The following is a 14,775-nucleotide window of genomic DNA, read 5'->3' as shown; positions in this document are numbered from 1 at the left end:
TTGATCAAATAAATAAGCAGAATGGGCTTTAGTTCAGCCACTCTTCCCCAACCTGGTGCCTTCCAGATGTTTTAGAATACTGCTTTCCTCTGCCCCAACAAAAACAGCTCTGGGGCTGGTGGGAGTTGTAGTCCAAACATCTGGAGGCCACCAGGTTGGGGGAAGTTGACTGCCACCCTTCCAAATGATACGCTTCTCTCCTCCAATGCATGTCTAAGATCACTTAAGCTAGCTTTCCTGCTTCTGATCTTTTAACCACCTCATCACACCTATGGAGGTGCCTGAAAATTTTTATACATAAATGCATTGTTACACAAAAGTGTAAAAGCCCACGTTGCACCTATTGGGTTGATTTTGAAGCAGTTTGTCTGGTTGCCATAAGAACCTTCTGGTACATACAATATATGTCTTGGCAGGCGGGAAGATTCGCCCACTACATTTTATACAGATCAGGCATTTATATAGAGTAGGGTGGAAACAACATTCAGAGAAGGCCTGTGGCTCGGTGACAGAACAGGAGCTTTGCATCCAAAAGGTCCCAGGTCTGATGTCCAAAATCTCCAGGTAGGACTGGAAAAGATTCATTTTGGGATTCAAGGAGAGCTGATTCTGGTGTGTGGGAAGATTAGCCTACCAAGATGTAGCTGAACTACAACTCTCATCAACCCTGGCCGTTGCCTATGTTGATGGGAATTGTGGTTCAGCAACATCGGGAGGATCAGAGGTTCCTCACACCTGGAATATACAATACCAAGCTAGTTGGACAAACTGTTTGACCAGCAAATAATACAGCCTCCTCACTTCTTGAGGAAGGGCTATAGCTCAGTGGTAGAGCATGTGCTTTACATGCATAAGGTCCCAGATAGAACCCCAAGGATCTCCAGGAAGACCAGGCAATGTTCCCTGCCTGAAACCCTGGAGAGATGCTGGCAGTCAGTGTGGACAGAACTGAACTAGGTGGGCCAATGATCTGACTGGGTGTAAGGCAGCCTCCTTATGTTCCTATCATTCCTGCTTTGCAGATGGAAAAGTCAGGTTCAAAAGCAATGAACTCTCCAACGAACTCAGGCTGAGCGGAAATGATGGTCAATGTTTCCACTATAGAACCTTATTTCCTTGACACTAACTATTGTGTTTCCCTCCCACTGCTGACACATAGAATGCCATCTCAAACTTGGTCCCCTTCTTCCCCTCAAACTCGTTTTTCTGAATCACATTAAAGATCTGAATGACCTTACTGTAGGTGGCAAGTTTAAATGTACGATATTAATAACTTCTTATCTGAGATAAATTAAGTCCTTGTGTGTCAAAAGCACTCTGCTCTGGATTACCTACAAGAGAAGTATTTATTGAATAAATGTTAGATCCAATTTCATTTTAATGTGACTGACAGGAGGCTTCAGCCTTTGCAAATGAGATAAAAACACACACTCAAACCTGCGACTGTATTGCAACTCTACACCTAACTTGTCCATTTCTATTATTGTCCTTTTTTTTTTAGAAAGGGGGGGCATTGAAAGGGATTTGGTGCTGGACAGCATTTTTTTTTTTCTTATTCTTATTCTGAAGAGCAAAGGGAGAGATAGAAAGCAACAACAAGAAGGGGAAAAAGGCTGGCATTCAGCCTAAAGAGAAATCATTGAAACAAATTAATCCTATGCTGTTTAAATTGACATGGTAATCCATCATCAGCAAAGCAAACTCTGAAAGCAATCTAGAATCGGCAGTCTTCTTTCACTGCCCCTGAAGGCACAAAGGCAGATAGTAGAAAGGAGAGAGAGAGAGAGAGAGAGAGAGCGCGCGCAGGGAGAAATATCATAAAAGTTAGCAATGCCTTGAGAGGGGGGGAGGACAGCCAGTGTTTCTCCTGCCCTCCAGTCACAGCTTTGCCTCCCACCCACCCCAAAAAATTAATCCCACGATAATACACCACTCAATAAATTCTCTATAATCGCCCATCCTTGCTTCTGAAATTTTTATTTTTCTCTCTTGAGTTGCCTTCAATTGCAGATCACAGAAATCTTTGTGCTTTTTCTAATTTGATGTGTAGGAGCATAACAAACAAACAAACACTACATCTTCAACAAAATATGAGAAGGGGGGCAGAATGTGATCCTCTTTCTGAAAATGGCTGGGAGAGACCTAGATGTTGTCAAAGTGGTCACCTGGCTTAGCCAGAAGTTTTCAGACAGCCGTTTGGGGAATCCAGAGGTTGCTCTGAATCTTATTAAGGGACCCTACAATAAGCAGCTCAGGAAGCAAAGATTAACAAAGACAAAGCTTATTTGCTCCTACTAAAGATGCAGGAGGAGACTGTTCTGTTTGCATCACCACTCTGGTCACTTGGGTTGATAAGGAGGTCCCAAACTCCTGGGCTGCACCCTAGAACAGGAAGGGCCTCCTATATTCTCTGGAGACACTCCATTCTAGTCTATAGGTTACTTTTCTATATGCATGGACCCCCACAGACTCTGGTAGCAAGGGACTTTCCCAGTGTGTTTTTTAAAATGTATTTTTATTAAAGATTTCTTGGTTCACAAAAGTATGTGCAATGACTCTTTTTGCAAGTTACATTTTCTACAGATCAGTTTTATTTGTTGAGACATTAGTGTTACATTAGGAAGAAAGGGGGGAAAGAGGTGGAGGGGGCCATGGTGAGTGGGGGTGGAGTCGGGTGGCAATGTTTCTATTTTACTTAATGTGTGGAGTTTTGTGTCAGTGTCGCTTGTGCGGGTTCTCTTTACTATTCGCTTGTGTTCCTTTGGTGGTGAGAGAGATTGGGGTTGGTCTAGGGTGTGGTTGTTTGTTTGTGATTGGCTGTGGTGAACTTTGTTTTCATGTGTGAGTGGGATGGGTGTTTTTTAATCAGGTTAGCCATATTGATCTGTATGCTTTTGGTGGATTCTTGTCGTTGTCTTGGTGAGCTGTGTATGTGATAAAGGGGGGGGGCATACCAGGGTGAAGGCATCCTCTTCCATTTGAGGGACTCTTCCAGTTAAGAAGTCCATGAACTTGGGTGAAATATCAGGTACATAGAATCAAAGACTTGCAGAGTTGTAAGATACCCCAAGGTTCATCTAGCTAGTACAACCCTCTGAAAAAACACTACAAACACATACTAACATATGACCTGCATATGCACAAGCCCTAAAAGGCTTTGAATGAAGGTACCCAGAGAGTATTGTACACACCCATGTGAGTTTTCCAGATCATTAAGAGGTTATTCAGAAAGAATGGAGCAAGATGGATATCAGCAGAGAGAATGGAGTTTTTGGTTGTGGTGCCTAAGCTCTGGAACACCCTTCCCTTGACTTGCCATCAGGGTAAGGGCCATAGTTCAATGATAAAGCATTGTCCTTGCCCCCAGAATGTCCCAGTTTCCAAGCCCAGCATTGTCAGGTAGGGCTGTGAATACTCTCAGTTTGAAACCATGGAGAACCACTGCCAGTCAGTGTTGACACTACTAAGCTAGATGGACCAATAGGATGACTCCGAATAAAGCAGTTTCCTATGGCACCATGACTTTTACAAAGAATCTGAAAACAGCACTCCTTCTTCTCTGCTGCTTTTGGCATGTTTTGATGCTTCTTTTAGTTTTGGGTGTGTTTAGGTTCCGTTGTGATATATATGCTTGTTTGCTGGCTCATGAAGCCCTGTGGTTTACCAATGGAATGTTACTGGTTTAAATTAAATTAATAGGATCTGAAAACACAACGCAAGGACCATAGCATTAAAGTTGAAAGATCTCTCCTTTCTTGCAACTTACAAACCGTCATTGTTGGCATCATAGAATTTTCCTTATGAATGAAATTATAAGAAGACAAGTTTTGCTGATTCAAATTTGGTAGACCCAGCAGAGAATGGATGAAGACGTACTAGACCAGGTAGCCATGAAATGTCATAGACATGAAATAGTGTTTCAGCTTATGAGGGAAAAGTTCTCTCCCATATGGCTTAGGAAACCTCAGTTAACCAGTCAGTAAAATGTATGTTGCTGAAAACATCAAGTGATAGCCAATATATGTTCTGCTTAGAGTAGACCACTGAAATTGATGGACAAATCTAACTTAGGTTCATTAACTTCAATGGATCTACTCTGATTAGAACTTAAATGGTCTCCATTTTAAGTATGCCAAAGGGTGCTTGTCAACAACTTTGAAAACAAAACCCTCTATTTTGAGGCTGTATACAGAGTTCAGGAAATGTTTGAGACTTTCCCTGCAATGGCAAAGAATTTTGAAGTCCATAATATGAACCATACTTAACATATGCCCTGTTTTTTAATTTAGCAGGGGTATAGTTTCTTCTTTTTGTTATTTAGAGGGGGGGTTATGTGTCACAGAAACACATGAGCTCCCTTATCAAAATGACTGCATTGTTGCCCTGAAACTTAAAACTATTAAAAGTATTATAATAATAAAAGTAAAACTCCCTGCCCTTTGACCCCTAGCCTCTATTTCAAAAACAGACGTGCTCTAAGATTCTGTGGCTGTGAGCTTGTCAATTTCCTCTTCTATATGAAAACCCAAAAAGATGAAAATACAGATGCTTGAAGTGGGCCAAAATTAGGACGATTTTTTTAAAGTGATAAATTACAGGAGCTGGGGGGGTGTAAACACTACATTATGGCAAAACCATACCCTGATCATCTACAATGTACACCATGACAGAAGCATGTGGCTTTCAAGTAATGTAAAAAAAATCCCTCCCCGGCCCCAAAAATTATGATGTCCTTTAAAATTGGACAAGCTTCATAAGAGAGAGAGGGAGAGGGAGAGGGAGAGGGAGAGGGGGGGGAGAGAGAGAGAGAGAGAGAGAGAGAGAGAGAGAGAGAGAGAGAGAGAGAGAGAGAGAGACTTTAAAATCACAGAACTGTACTAAACACAAACATGGTTGTAAAATAGCTTGAAATGTGGTTGCCAGAACAAGGTGGATATATTTAAATGTAACCTTTAAACAAAAATAGTTGCAGTGGATGAAAAATGGCAAACTTTGCAAGATCAACTTTCAGAATGCAAGATGCAGGTGTTTAATTACCAAATGTACAAATGTTATTGTGAGTTCTCCTTCTTAAGTCTCAGGGAGACTCAGTGCTGGGCATCAGGCACCCATACAAGTGCAGTAGAGGCGCAAAAGAATGTTGGGTTCTGCTAAATAAATAGATCTCTGGAAATACACCTTAGAATACAGAATCTAAAGCAATGAATGAAACGGTGAAAGAGTGGGATAGAGAGGTGTTATCGATGAGATTATTTTAACCAGGTGTGTATGTGCTTTAACTGGAATATTGGTTTAATTGGTAGATTAATTAACTAAAGTAGAGGCCAGTTTTGATCATTAAGGACACAGGTTAAAGTTCAGTATTTATTTTAGCCTATTTTGATTCTATTCTGTCCCCATAACAGGGAAGGGGGGGTGGAAGGAAATGATTATAACACTGAAAATTTCTTCACACTTCTTTCAGTAAGTCAAAATGGGACCCCTTGAGTTTTTTTGGTAACATGCCAATGTACTTCATTGATCAATCAATTAACTGGTGAAAAGGCAACTTATTAATTGACTCGATTTTTTAATTGGTTGACAGCCTGTATATAACACAGTACATACATACAGCTACATTGATCCTAAGGCATAGAGGAAGTTGATTGTGGTAGTATTATTAGGTGGGGGGGTGATCATAAGGAAAGATGCCTATGAGAGGTGTTTAAAACTTCATTTTTCACAAAAATGTATTTTGCAACTTTCACAACAAGCTTATCTGACAACCACAGATACCATTTCCATTGTTTCTGGTACTTCATAACTGCTTTTTCTAGTTGCGATTTAACTCTTAAATGTGATGTGGTCTTCATTCCATTTACCCCTCTTAAACTGCCAGATTATGAAAATAAATGTTTGCTTACTTTATTTTTAGAACAGCAACACAGAAAATAATATTTGATACTAAACTTAGTGTCATCCTTGGGAAGAGGAATGAGACAAGAAAAAGTCAATTTGAGGGCGGGGGGCAGATGGGCAAACAAGTAGAGTTTAAACATCCCCTTTTAGACAAGTATTCAACTGTTGTTTGAGAGCAGTTCGTCTTAACTCATTTTAGGAGACACCATCTTAAAGAGGCACTTAAAATCTTTGCAAGGAAATCCTAGGCTCTTGCAGGCAAGAGGATCAAGGGTGCGCTAATAATTACAAGGCTCGTTAATATGTGGTGGGTTTTGTGGGTTGCTGTTTTTTCTATCTGCTAAAGTCATATGGGTTCTCGACTGAGAGCTTCTCCTTTATGCTTCAGCCCATAGATCAGTTCAGGTTTATAGTGTGATCCAAATGCCAGTTCTTTGTTTAGATAAACCTTAACATAGAGCCTGGAAACTAATAAAATGTCACATTGAATTAATTTGAGCTCCCATTTGTTTAACATTGGCTTGCAATATAGATACATGCAGAGAAGTCTAAAGTGATTCTGCTTTGTTGTTTTTTAAGGGATGTGATTTTTTTAAAGCCCTTGATTTCCATGTTTGGGGGCAATTTTGTTCCTTAGTTTGGGGATATGCTTCAAAAAAAAAAAAAACCACCAGAAATGACTCCACAAGATTTCCTTGTTGTCAGGTTATTGAAAATATTTGTTATGAGAAAGGAAAGGAAAGGAAAGGAAAGGAAAGGAAAGGAAAGGAAAGGAAAGGAAAGGAAAGGAAAGGAGAGGTTTCTGTAATCTGGGTTATTTTAATTTTTCCCCCCAAACTGGCATTTTCAGTTGAATGAAAACATTTGGAAACTGTTTCATTGTTACCAGTCCTTGGAATGCCTGTGTCAAAAATAACAGGAAGCTATCAAAATAATTTGACTATGCCTTTAGTATATATGGATCTCACTTTTCAACATATTTATTTATTTGAACATGCATTCATTTCTTTATAGTTGGTCTCTTTTTCAGATGGGAGAGAAAACCATTAAAATAGGAATATGATGGCTCCTGTACAATGATTTGTGTGTGTGTGCATTATAGAACCTGCTGGCTTGAAACATGCAACTTGTTTTTTTAATGAAATGGGAATCAAGGAATCAATTCAGAATATAAGAACAGTTAAAATATTCTAAAATTATGGCTCAGAACAGATAGATGTTTACAGTTTCTCTCTCTCTCTCTCTCTCTCTCTCACACACACACACACACACCTTCAATGTAGAGGAGGCAGTGAGCTTAAAAGGTTCAAACCAAAAAAATATTCCAGCAGTTACATAAAGATACATTTTCCCTTCCTCCTAAGGCTAAATCATTTTTTGGACCAGGGCTTCCGGGGAGGGGGGGGGAATGCATCCATTGCTGCAGCTATGTTAACTGTAGAGGTCAACTTTCCTGCTTCCTTTAAAATTCACATTTTTGTCTGATAAAGAGGCTCACCGTGCAAAATAAGCAATCTTACAAACAGGATTGTGAGATGTAGTGTGTTCTTATGAACATCTTGTAGTGGAAGTATCTATCTGCACATTTAGATATTATATGAGTGCACAGTGCACCTGCAAACACATACATGTATATTTATACGTATTTCATACATATGCATGTTTACCATGCATGTACACATACATTTCTACTGCATGCTAGTTATATCCGTGCAGACTTCCTGTGTGTGAAAGGCTGCTTATGACTGTCCTCTTGTAAAAGTACTTGCCATATTTGGCTACCAACTCATAAAAGGGCTGCTTCTGATTTTACATGATTCATCAACAAATTAACTGATTGCAATACATACCAATGTGCTGCAATAAATGTGAATCACTCCAGATGGGTAACATGAAGGTGGCCTGTGAATTAAGATGTATTTTCTCCTTTCTTTCTCAGCTATAGGATGCAGAGAGTTCATATTGTGGGGCCCAATTCCACCATCATCACCTCTTAAAAGGAATTTCAGGAAACAAGAGATGTGCTTAGATCGCTTCACAGAACATCTCTCTCTCTCTCTCTCTCTCTTCTTTTTACAGCTCCAATTAAAATCCACATTTTGAAATTTGTGATTAGGGAATGCATCTATAACTGGCAGCAGTTAATTGATGGGGAAGCTACGACCCTGTGCACATTCTGGGGGTGAGAGGAGTCCTTTGGAGCCTAGTGGGACTTACTTTCGAGGAAACGTGCATAGGATTGGGCTGCCCTGTTTTAAATTCTGCTTTAACTTAATAATAAAAGTTGTTTTCTTTTTCCAGACATTTAAACTAGACTCCAAGAATCAGGTGGGGAACACACAGACACACACCCAAATAAAACCCTGCAGATATTAGACCCACTATCTACCATAGCTTTCCCCCTTTCTATTTTATTTCAAACATTACGCCTACCTCGTCCTCCACCCCGCTTTAAATTTGGGTCTTCAACCTCGGTTCTGTGCTGGGGCCGCAAGAGTTAATGAAACCCAGCTGCTCCCGACCTTTGAGGTCAAACTTTTCCTATCTCTAATCTAACGAATTAGTCAAAGAGGGGAATGGACGGTGCGCACCCCCTTTTTTCTTTTTTTCTTGTGGGTTTTTTAACACACACAAAAATTAATGTTGGACTGTTAAGAACTGTAACTTTAATCCGGGGTTTGGTAGAATTTAAACCAGCCAGCATTGTAGACTCTGAAAAAGTAGCCATTAAAAATATCGAGGTAAATTTGACTCCCCACCCCACCCCCTGATGCGGTGATGGAGATCATTTGTATGGGGGGGGGAGTTTAGCTCAAGGTCGTGCAGTTCTACGGAAAGGCTTCTCCCCCCCCCCTTTCGATTTATGTAGCCAGTTAGTTGACCCGCCCCCCTCCAGCTTCTTAACTCTAATGTCTACCCGAAGGGAAGTGCGGGGGGGGTCTCTCTCTTACAAATGCCTCCTTAGCCAAACTGCCCCACTTTGAGAGAACTTTCCTTGGAAACAAGTTGACTTTCTGGAAGAACTGCAATGTGAAGACTCGGTTCAACATTTCTATCCCTTCGGAAAACGTGTGTTTGTGCTTAGGGGTTGAGGTTGGGGGTTTTTTTTGCAAGATCTCCGCCTGTTCTCCCGCTGTACATTTCAGCTCCTGCTACCTTTCCGTGAGCTGAAATGAAGACACCCCAGGAGAGGAAAGAGAAGCAAACATCTCTCTCTCTTCAAGTTGTCGAGGTGTGCGTTTATTAAGATCCTTCTTTTGAAAGGAGCACACACGCACCAACTCCCATCCCACATCCCAGCCATCTTATCAGTTCCACAACCTTCTGTCTCCGGGACTCAGCCCTTCTCGTGGAAGGGGGAGTGCAAATGTGCTGGGGCAAAATGAGAAAAGTTCAACCAAGGAGCAAGCTTTAAACGCCGCTCTTCTCCAAATCGATCTGAATCGCTCCATTTACTGCGCCCGCCTCCCCACCCTCACCAGCGGAATAGTCGGACATCAAATGGGCCCCCAGGAGCTGACAATCCCAGCCCCTGGGCTTCTCTGACATCTTTGGGTGACGGTCTCTCTCACAACCGCAAACCCCTTATATTTCATCCACGCGTAGATACCCTCCAAGTACCATCGTAAGGTGCCATAAACACGGTTATAAAAACTGGGGAGAGGGGGGAATTAAACACATGCAATTGCTTGCTTCGTAGAGGGTTAATTGAGAAATCCTCCAGGTTTTCTTTCGCCTTCCTCTAACTAAGAGGGACTCTTTCGCGGGTGGAGATGGGGGAGGCGTTGGGGGAATCCGGGTAAGGAAATGTGTGCCAGCATTTTACAGTCCTGGTTCGATTTCATTCTTCTATCCATCCCACCCCGCCCCACCGTGCCTGAAAATCTTCGGCTTTCGAGTCCAGACTCCTCTTTCTTTGAGTTGCGCTCTCCTTCTTTCCCCTTAACCTGGGATTAGCAAATATAAGAAATTCACAGCTCGCTTGCGGTCTCTCGCTCCCCCCACACCCGCGACACTCCGGGAGCTCCTAATCACTCCGTATCGATTTCGCTAACTCTTTTCATCCCGCTGAAGACACATCTTAAAACACTCCTGCTTAGAATGTGTTCTTTGCTTTATACACACTAATAAAATGATTTGCCCCCCTCTCTCCCTTTCCACTACGCTCTCCGCGCAGTAAAAAAAAGGGGGGGGAGGAAGAAAGAGAAGGAGGGGAGGGAGGGAAAAATCGTTCGGGTAACCTGACTGTTTGTGTGTGATCGGCAAATATTTAGCCTGGTGATACCTCTAGCGTCTCCTCTGGATCAATAGAGCTAGCCCAGTCTCAAAGGGAGGGGGGCTGTCCAAGAGGTGAGGTCTGCCTCAGACAGACGTCTCCTTCTCTTATAGCGCAGGGACAGCAGGGAGGGAGGGAGAGGGAGAGATTGCCCCCCACCGATCCTACGTGCGGCTTCTTGGAAATAAGTCTGCTGGCTTTATTGCACCTGAAATGCGCGCGGCGCAGCAGCGCAATCGGGAAAAGAGCGCGGCGAGGGGCTCGGACCCTGATACTTTCCGCCTCTCTCTTTCTTCCACTCCATTTCCTGCTCTCGACACGAAAATTGTTCTCCTCTCTCTCCGTCGATTCTCCCCCTCCGGCCTCCTTTTTTAAAAAAACAAAACAAAACAAACCTAAACTTTCGGCAAAAGAGCGCGCAAGTTACGCTCCCGCAGTGGGAACAAAACTCTCTGAAATCGCCGCGCTTGCCAAATTGAAGGCGCAGCGGCCGAGAGGGGGGGGGATTCTATCTGAACAATTTCTCTCTCACACACAGAGAGGGATATTTTACATATAATTCTGAGCACGCCAAGTTAAATTTATAGGAGGCGTTTTCGAAACTTCCATTTAAGTTCTCTGGTAGGAGTCCACCTACAATGGGCAAGGAATCGCGGGTATCAAAAATACCATTCATGCTGGGATGGATGGATAGATAGATAGATAGATAGATAGATAGATAGATAGATAGATAGATACTGCCTATTCCCCTTATAGGAGTCTGGAACCTGGGCGTGTTTCAGTCGAAGTCACCCCCTCATTCCCGCTGGATTCCTTGGGAATAATCCCCCCCAGATCACCTTCCTGGATCTGCAGCCTCACAGTGACTTTCATGCCCAGTGAATTAAATAATGGACGGGCTGGGGGGTGGGCTCAGCACTGGAGTGCGAGTGGGGTCCGCACCGCGGTTTTTCCGCATAAATGGCTTCCCGTTGTGATCCAGGTGCGGGCCGAGGAAGCACTTCCTCGAGGTAAAATATGACCCCTGGCTCCACAGAGCTCTAAAGCGTTTACCCCTGAAATGCAGATGTGCAATAAATGTACACGTGTCCTTCAGATGCGTGCAGTATGGATCCGTGTCCATGCAGTATTTACACGTGTCCTTCAGATGCGTGCAGTATGGATCCATCTCTTTAGTCGCATCTGTCGCTCGTTCCCCACATCCGTCCATCAGTCATGCTCCCTCTCTCTTTCACGCACCGATAAATGTGCCCACCTTTTCTTTGACCTCATCTAGGGAGACCGATTCAACTATTGCCTTCCCAAGAAGGAAGAAGAAATCGCCTTAAAACGGTTGCCCCGCCGCCGCCTGTTTAGGATAAGAATGAATAAGACGCGCCAATAAAGCAGGAAAATTGTTAGGCCAGCTTGTTCACACGACAGGACAGGCACATGTTGTGGCCAGGGAGGATCTTAGGGTAAAAGGCTCGTTCTGTATCTGAACAGGCCTTTCCCTGCGCTTCCAAGCATAGGGAAACACCTGGGAGACCCATAGCTTTGATGTTGCTGGGAATGGGGACCCAAAGGGTTCGTGTGAACGCGGCAAAATTAATCTAGCGTGTATCTCTAAAAACAGACAGGCGATTTAGTCAACGCTAAGACACTTTCACGTCCTGTTAGAGAAAAGCACAATGAAAGAAAGGCATCTTAAAGCTGCAGTCCTTTACCCGATTACCTGGGAGTAAATCCCATTTAATTCAGCGAGCTTGACTAGGCAAGTATAAGATTGCTCTCACGATTTCTATTGAGGCGCCTGCAGCGCATTTCCTTGAATGGGGTTCATTCCCACATAAGAAGTGTGCATGGGACTGCAACATGAACATGCTGTTAAATTTGTTTGGATCATGCCCACTCGGTGTATCTTTCACTACGGGGGAGGGGGAGCGTAGTATTTCTGTGTTGTTGGGTTGATAATATATATCATAGTCATCTGTGTCTCTCTCCGGTAAGGATAGGCACGGAGTCTCCCAGCTGACAGATGTTTGTCTGGAATAACATAAGGACGTGAGCGTCTAAAACAAACATAAATAAACGTATAGGTGCCTGCAGTTCTTAGAGCCATCGTATAATTATAGAGACGATACTTTCCACGCAGTTAGGTTTTCTTCCACCGCCACCCCAGAACATGGTCGTGAGAATGCGTAACTTCCAGTGCTTTTAGGGGTAGGAGGGGATAGGGAACCCAATTATTCCCCAAGAAAAAAAAAATGAACAAGCAAACACTCATCCTCAAATTTCTCCTTCGGAAGGCCTTTTTGGGTTGCGAAACCGACACCTTCCTTTCTCACCGAGAGACCTGCAGCCCGATCCTATGCGCGGTAACTCTGAAGTAAGCCCCCAGGGTGTTCAAATAGGCTAGAAATACAAAGGGCATGTTTCTTAAGAACTTGAGTACGTGCCGAGATTCTGCGAGTTCCCTTTTTAAAAATAAATAAATATCCTGCTCCATCCAGGTAAAATAGGAATTGGGGGGGGGGGAGTGAAGAGAACTAAGGCACCCTCTTCTGTCAATGTCTGGATGTTTAAAAGGAGCCCTTTCCTCCCTCTCTCCCCCCCAAAAAACCCTTTTGCTAATAAGGAAAAGTAGAAAAACGCTTCCTCGCAGAATATATCTTTATACTAATGCATATTAAATTGCCCTGTCTTGACTGGGCATATCAAACAATTTAATTAGAGGGCTTTCTACCCAAAGGAAGAAGAAAAGAGGGTGTGGAAGAGGTGTATGTGCGTGTGTTTGTGCATTTGTGTGAGTGCGAGTGTGGAATCTGTCCAGCATTTTATTGTATTTAGCAGGAATACAGGCAGAAAATGTAGCACAAGTTTGTGTCTGAAAGAGCACCTCCATGCCCATTGAAAGGCACTGATCCGAAAAGACAGAGAGGACAAGAAAAATCGATTGCCCGGGACCTTCTTCGTCCCTTTCATACCATTCAAACACCCCCTCCCACTATTCCCCCTAAGACAAAAAAAAAAAAAAAAAAAAACCTCAGCCAGTTCCTTGGAAAAACTGGAGTGTGGGGTGGGAGAGAGAGAGAGAGAGAGAGAGAGAGAGAGAGAGAGAGAGAGAAGGACAGAGAGGAAGGAAGGATCTTAAATGCAATACTTTGGAGCTTCCATCGTATTACTCTTATGTGACTCGGATTTTAAAGATTGTGTGTGTGTGTGTGTGTGTGTGTGTGTGTGTGTGTGAAATCCGAGTCATGCTTTGTTCTTCTTTTGGGGTAAGGGGGGGCAGGAGCATTCACTCTCGGTGTAGGGAGACCGGCATGCTTTTTTAGGGTTAAAATAGTCTTCACCTCTGACCTCTCCATAGCAAAGCCTCAGATATCCTCATAACTTCAGTCAAACTTTGGAAAGGCTGATCTGCAAGGAGGCAGGAGGGGGGTGGATAATGCTGAGGCTGGAGACTGAATCCATTTGTAGCTGGTGGAATTCTCTTCTTTAAACGCCCCCACCCCACCCGCCCCAAATCTTTCCTCTCCGCTTTCCCTTCTTCTCACAACACAGAAGGGGAGACGTGTGTCTGAAGGATTTCTGAAAGGGACATCCTTTGAAAGGTATTGATAATTATATCAGCAGCGAAAACAAGAGGAACTGTAATTCTATTACATACAAGCAAAGAGAGACTCTAAGAAGAATTAAATATAGTTTTGGGGGTTCCTCTTTTGGGAAGACTGGCCTTGGTCGAAGGATTTAGGGGTGCGTTTTGATAGAAGGTGCCCCCACCAGAACCATCATCAAAATCCATCCGACTGGGATGAGTCTCAATCATTCGAAGGCATTCCCAGGAAAGGGGATTTTTTTTTACAGGCCTATAATCTAAGGTCATTAATGACCTGTAGAAAATGAGTCACCTTCCCCCCGCCCCCCCTCTGATCAATACCCTGTCTTTCCTCTCCCCCCACCCTCGCCAAGCAAACCTCCTCGGTGGACGTAATTAAACTTGCTTCTCTAGTTTTTCATCATTGTTTGAGGTGGGCCAAACCCATTTGTAAATTTCATTAGCCCTGTAAACATGCAATTAACGCTGGAGGAGGTGGTGGAGTTAATTGCAGAAGCATCTTTTAAAGGCCGGGAGTGGGGAATCTAAGAAATTAGCAGAAGGAAAGGAAAGGTATGATCCTTTTGTCACCTGTGACATTTATTCACAGTACGGTTTTTTCCCAGGTACCTTCGGTGATATTCCACGCACACACGCACATTCCCCTCTCATTATTAAATTAAGTGCATCCCCCATATATTTTTCTTCTTCTTCTTTTTGTAAAAGCTCAGATAAGTAAACGAAATTTGTGGCCGCTTGTAATTTTTAAACAACAACAATCTGTACAGACTGAATCCCTCCCACCCACACTTTGTGCAAAATTAAGAACAATTCTATGGGCAACCCCAGAAGCAGTTTTCGGGGGAGACTTCAAAAGGTGCTTTTCCTTCCCATTGTGGTGGTGGGGGTGTCTGTATTAACACAAGGGGAGGTTATCTTTGTTGGTATTTTTGTTTTATTTAAATTAGCACCAAGTCTGACAAGCACATAAAGGACCTCAGATATCTGTGGTCTCTTTAAA

The 14,775-nt window shown here is 43.0% G+C and overlaps 1 long non-coding RNA gene across 13 annotated transcripts in view; it reads right to left on the bottom strand.

Moving 5' to 3' along the window:
• The window catches only part of LOC310749752, a 63,011-nt gene that overhangs the window by 45,948 nt on the left and 2,288 nt on the right, over window positions 1-14,775 (bottom strand). The gene's annotated exons all lie outside the window — the stretch shown is intronic.

Source organism: Podarcis filfolensis (assembly GCF_964270895.1).
Source record: "Podarcis filfolensis genome assembly, chromosome: 14".
Taxonomy (NCBI): domain Eukaryota; kingdom Metazoa; phylum Chordata; class Lepidosauria; order Squamata; family Lacertidae; genus Podarcis; species Podarcis filfolensis.
This window is presented reverse-complemented; position numbering and strand designations above follow the sequence as displayed.